At 39.1% G+C, this 6,000-nt stretch overlaps 1 protein-coding gene across 1 annotated transcript in view; it reads left to right on the top strand.

Annotated features, from left to right (window-relative positions):
• Positions 1-6,000, top strand: part of GPC6 (glypican 6) — a 1,323,196-nt gene that overhangs the window by 1,217,037 nt on the left and 100,159 nt on the right. The window lies entirely within an intron of this gene.

Here is a 6,000-nt window from a genome sequence, read left to right as displayed (position 1 = left end):
CTATCCCCTCTGGGGGGTGATTTCTCGCTTTCTGTCTCTCTGTCTCTCTCTGTCTGTCTGGCGAGCGCATGCACCCTATAGCAAAAAACGTCTCAAAAAAAAAAAAAAAAAAAAAAAAAAAAAAAACCACAGGAGCTGAGACAGGACTTATCTGCTGCTATTGCTTCTCAGGATGCCAGTAATGACTTTTGTGACTATGTGATCAAACTGCAAACGATAATAAGGAAAATAAGGAAGACAAAGAGATACGGGTATAAAGGCATTCATGCCTCTGAAAAGTACACATGGTGTTAGTTTAAGAGAAGTATGTTAAGATGTTGCAATGGCCTTAAAAATATGTTTATTTAAAAATCTAAGACGCAACACGTAAACATTTATCACCACGCCTCTCTCTTGTTCATCCTTCAGAAACTATAAAATGTCTCTTTTTCCAGCCCTTTTCTATCTTAATGCTAACTTCTTTCATCTCAGAATGCCAACATACTTCCGAGACATTATCTTAGTAATCCACTTAAGAGAGAGGATTCATGAGTCAGATAAGCTTCCTGAAATCCACAGGTTTTTGTGAGTCAGCTCGGTGGAAAGGATTGTTCCTTTGTACATCTTCAGCATCTGTCTGCATTTGGGATACCAAGTGCGTTCCTGAATTATCTAATTACCTTTTCGACATTCCTAGGAGGGAGACAAGCAGGGTAATACTGACGCTATTTCTTAAGGGGTAGAGTTAATAACTTGTTCTATATGGAAGTGGCTTAACCTGTGGCTATGTTCTCTAGAAACTTCTGTTCTCTTACAAAGAAAACATGTTTAGTGTCTTTAAAAAGCATTCTTTTGAACTGAAGGTGTAGAATGGCCTCACAAACACCTCTAAGTAAATGCAGTTCTACTTGAAGCTCTTCTCTCCTTGGCAACTTGCAACTACTCTTTACGATATGTCTCAGGGCATGTTCCCTGGACCATTTGTCTCATGAGACCCTCCTGGGGAAACTGAGACCAAATAATATTGGTAACACGACAGATGACATTCTCCCACTTGAGTCAGAACGCATGTTCACAAGATGAAGCCCTTGTAAAGATTCCTAACCCGACTGTAATGCATGGGCACTGTTGCTTATGTAACAACTGTTAACGGCTCCTGGAAATAACATTTTTTGGAAAATATTTAAGAAACATCAGCCCAGACATTTTTCCTTTCAAATGTCCTTATTAGAAAGCAACACTGCTACAAAGTCCTAGTGGAATGGTGAAATGTATTAGCAAGCACTTACTTTTCTAGACTTCTGGACAGTCACTCCTCATTTAATGACCTGCCCGTTGAGTGACTGTTCAGATTTAAAGCAGTTCTCCAGCATGGGCAATCCCTTTTCTCAGTCTGTATAAATCTTGGAAACTTTTTTTCTCAGTTGGTTTTGTTCTCATAGTCAGTCAGTAGTCACTTCACAAAGTGTTATCTAATGTATAGCTTTCGTATGGATAGTATTACATTATTCTAGTATGGTGTTGTATGATATCTGTTGAAAAACACATACAGCCTATGGTGTCATGACACACCACAAGACATCCACCTTTAAGCTCCTCTTGTATGGGCCAGTTTGCTTAATTACCTAGTTGTAGGAACAGAACTCATTCATTAAGTGAAAAATGCCTGTTTTGCATGTTATCTGTATGGTAAATAATATTATTATTCATACTTGACGGAAATAGAAACTGAGGCTCAGGAGAACCCTCTAAATGTTGCTCTGGCACTGGGCTGTCCTAGGCTCACCCATCTGCCACCTATTTGTATATTTTCTACTGGTAAACACACCAGTTTCAGAGCTGTTTATACCATGTTAGGCTTATCATCTGAAGCTGCATTTCCAGTCTTGATAACTTGACTGACTCTCATTTAACCTAAGGTCTTCTCCTTTGCATTATTCCTTATCTATTTGTTCCCTTATTCAGAATACAAAATATCGAGGTACCCAGGTCACCAGGAAAAAGGCTCATTGATCTTTTATACTAACCTAGCTCTGGGCCTCAAGATCTACAAAATTTTGTCCAACTATACTGTTACTGTAACATCCTTAGAAAATTTACATGATCCAAATTTTCTGCACAAGAGTTTCTTTTACGGGGCCCCCAGTTAGCATAATGACTATGTCGCTGGACTCCCATGTAGTTGACCGCAGTTTGAGTCCTGGACCCACTGGCTTAAACTCATGCCAGGCACCTGTGCATGCATGCCCAAGATACCAAGAGGAGAATGGAGAAGAAGAGATTGTGGCGTGGCCATCCCCCCTGGGGGGTGATTTCTCGCTTTCTATCTCTCTGTCTCTCTCTGCCTTTCTGGCAAGCGCATGTGCCCTATAGCAAAAACCTCTCCCCCCCCCAAAAAAAAAGAATTCCTTTTACCACTTACCCCATGAACTCCCTGTTTTAAAAATATTTTTTTTCCTAGCTAACAGATTGCATGTCCTCTTCCCTTGTTTAGGCTGTTATAGCAAAATCACCATAAACTGGTTGGTATGCAACTGACAGAAATTTATTTCTCTCAGTTTGGGATGCTGGGCAATCTAAGATCAAAGGTCCAGTAGACTTGACGTCTGGTCTGTAGCTCACACCTTTGCACTGTGTCTTCACGTGGTAGAAGTGTTGGGGGCTCTCTGGGTCTCCTCTCTTCCTACTCATGAGGACCAGAGCTTCATCACCTGCCAAAACTCTACCTCCTAATTCTGTCAAATTAGTGATCAGGTTTCAATTTATGACATTAGGGCAGACACAAATAGAGTGTAGCACATGTATTAAAAATGACTGTTTTCACTCTGTAAATCATCTAAGTGATATGTTGGATATATGTGGTTTGAGATCTGTTGGCTAGAGACAAGGCAGTGGAATAGAGGCATTGCAACTGGAGCCACATGGGAAAGGTCCTGGGTTCACTTCCCATAACCTCTCTGAGCACTCTGATGTATGTGTGCGTACAATCCAGGCCAACTGAGACTGGGGGTAGATCATGCATGAAGACTCTGTTGAGGATACCTGTTTTTCTCTCTGTCTCTCTCATAGAAATAAATAAGCTCTAAAAACATAAATCTCTGTATGAGACTAATACAAGGGTTTTCGATCATTTTCAAGCAAAATTAGGGCAAGTCGGTGCTCCAAAACTCTTGTGCCAGTGTTCCCATTAGGTTTTGTAACATTCTGAAAAATAGCTCTTGATCTCCAGGCTTAGAACTTCTACACTAAAGGGTTTCTTTTCTGACAAATCTATTTTTCTTACAGTATTATAGACTCTCTGGTTAGGGATCTTCAAGATAGGAGGCTATTCTGACGTATGCATGTAGGTCTCTACCTAACTACTGGGCTAGGTGTTGCTTCCAAGGTAATTAGAAGTCAGTGTTTTCTTCAGTGTAGATCATGACCTAGCAATTTCTGCACTGGAGCTATCTTCTAAATTCGAACCCAATGTAAATAACAGAAAGCAATTGGATTATATTAACTAACCTATGTTTTGAGATAATTAACGCCCTCCAAAACAAAACAAATAGAAAGCAAACAAATGGAAAGTTTTTCTGTTATGATGAAATATCTCACCAGAATACTAATATTTTTTTCAGAGCATTCCAGGTTCCTTTAAGTTAACCCAGTGAGCCAGATTTTTACCAAAGGATGAATTAAGGTCTGTTAACTCTTTCAGTGTGGGAGCTTGACAAAATCACAACAAGGCTATTACTAACGTTTCCCCTTAGGCTTTCTATTTTTCAAAAGTCAGCTGTCATTTTCAAAGCAGTCCAGAATAGAACGCTCAACAGATCCCTGGAGCTTTGGAAATGTTAATGCCCTCCATCAGCAACGACCTTGCCAGGGGGAAGTGATTTAGGGGCTAGGGAGAAAAGGGCCCACTATCTTTATCACACTGGTTTACACCATCAACTTCAAAAATTGTGTGAGCGAAGAATAATCAATAGTGTGTTAAGACCAATCTCTAGGAATGCCAAGACAAAGTACTCCTGCTCTGCAAAATGCTGAGTTGAAGGAGAACTTTTGAATACAACAAAAGAGAAATTAGCTGAGTGGTAAAAGACAATGAATTGTGTCTCAAGATGGAATTTCTCATTGGGAAGGACACTGGAGAGCTCTCTACACACTCTAGTAGAGTGACATAATATGCATGATGAAGATGTTTATTTTAGAGTTGAACAACTAACAAACAGAATCAAATAACAAAACTGGAATGAATGTATTCTAAATATACATATACAGGTTAAGAATTAGCTTATATAAATAGTCCTCAAAAAAAAAAGCATGTAGGGGAAGAACCATCTCATATGTAGAAATATATAAGAAATAGAGAGATAAAACTTCATCAAAAATTTCTGAAAATGCTACCATATTTCTTGTAATTCTAGCAAAGAGATATCATTTCTTGAAGCCCAGAACAGAATGTTGAGTTTCTTAAGATGGCAAAGGAAGTTCCCCCACACCCCCTTAATGAAGTCACTCTGGAGAAGAACTAGCAGCTCAGTCCCTAAGATCATTACAATAAAATGTGTGATTTCCCACTGCAACCCTAATTGTGACATGAACAGCTGTCAACAACAGAATGAGAGGAAACTATTATTATATGGATTTCATCCACATTTGCTTATCCTATTTCTACGCTGTTGCTCAATTAAGATGGCAAAGGAAGTTCCCCCACACCCCCTTAATGAAGTCACTCTGGAGAAGAACTAGCAGCTCAGTCCCTAAGATCATTACAATAAAATGTGTGATTTCCCACTGCAACCCTAATTGTGACATGAACAGCTGTCAACAACAAAATGAGAGGAAACTATTATATGGATTTCATCCGCATTTGCTTGTCCTATTTCTACGCCGTTGCTCAAGAGACTGTTTTCAACGAATTTTTGCAGTAGAGATTTTTCATTACAAAGGAGAGTCACTCAGATTCTTCGACCTTATGTCCTGTACATGAAATGCATTTGTCATGATAACAAGTATCCCAAACAGATGTTTACTGAATGACAAAAGTATAGATGCACCTCTACTTGGAATGGGGTTATGTCCCAATAAGCCCATCACAAGTTGAAAATATCTAATTCAAAAATGCATTTAATGCACCTAATCTTCTGATCATCACAATTTCACCTAGCCTGCACTGTAGAGTATTGATTATTTATCCTCAAGATCACACACCTGATTGAGAGCTGCGGTTCACAGTCTGTGCCCAGCGTTAGGAAAGGGTTATCATACCACATATCACTAGCCCAGAAAAAGATCAAAATTCAGAGCTTAAAGTACAGTTGCTACTGAATGTACATTGTTCTCATATAATCATAGAGTAGAACAATCACCAGTATACATTACAGTGTCATCTAATCCTGAAATCCACCCATAGAGTAACTATTACAATCTCTACTTTCAATACAGTCAGTTCTCATTATTCATGTAGTTACATTCCACAATGTTATTCAAGGGGCCAGCAGGGGGTGGGGTAGTTAAGGTGGTTGGATTCCCATATGGCTGATCATGGTTTCAGTCCCAGACCCAGTGGCTTGAAACCCAAGGGGCATGTGCAAACATCAGTCCCAGACCCAGTGGCTTGAAACCCAAGGGACATGTGCAAACATCCCCAAAATTCTAGGAGGAGAATGGGGAAGAAGAGATTGAAGTATGGCCATTCCCTGGAATGGGGAGAAGATTTTTCACTTTCTCTTTCTCTTTCTCTCTACTCTCTGACGAGCACACATACCCTACAGAAAAAAAAAAAAAAAAAAAAACTAAAAAAACTAAAAAAAGTTAATGCAAACATTGAATTAGCAAATACTAAACAATAGTTTCTATGGAAAACACCACAGGTTAGGCTCCTGTGAGTCCCTGGTTACAACATTTTTGTCAACCAATCAATACATAGCTAGTTTTACGTTTGTTCCCATTTGAAGACACCTTATTTAATCTATACTGTTGATTCATTAACACTGAGTTCTTCATACTAAATTCTGACTTGTACGAAGTTTA

Source organism: Tupaia chinensis, unplaced genomic scaffold, assembly GCF_000334495.1.
Source record: "Tupaia chinensis unplaced genomic scaffold, TupChi_1.0 Scaffold000503_1, whole genome shotgun sequence".
Lineage (NCBI taxonomy): Eukaryota > Metazoa > Chordata > Mammalia > Scandentia > Tupaiidae > Tupaia > Tupaia belangeri.
The sequence above is the reverse complement of the archived record's forward strand: the minus strand, read 5'-3'. Positions and strand labels throughout refer to the sequence as shown.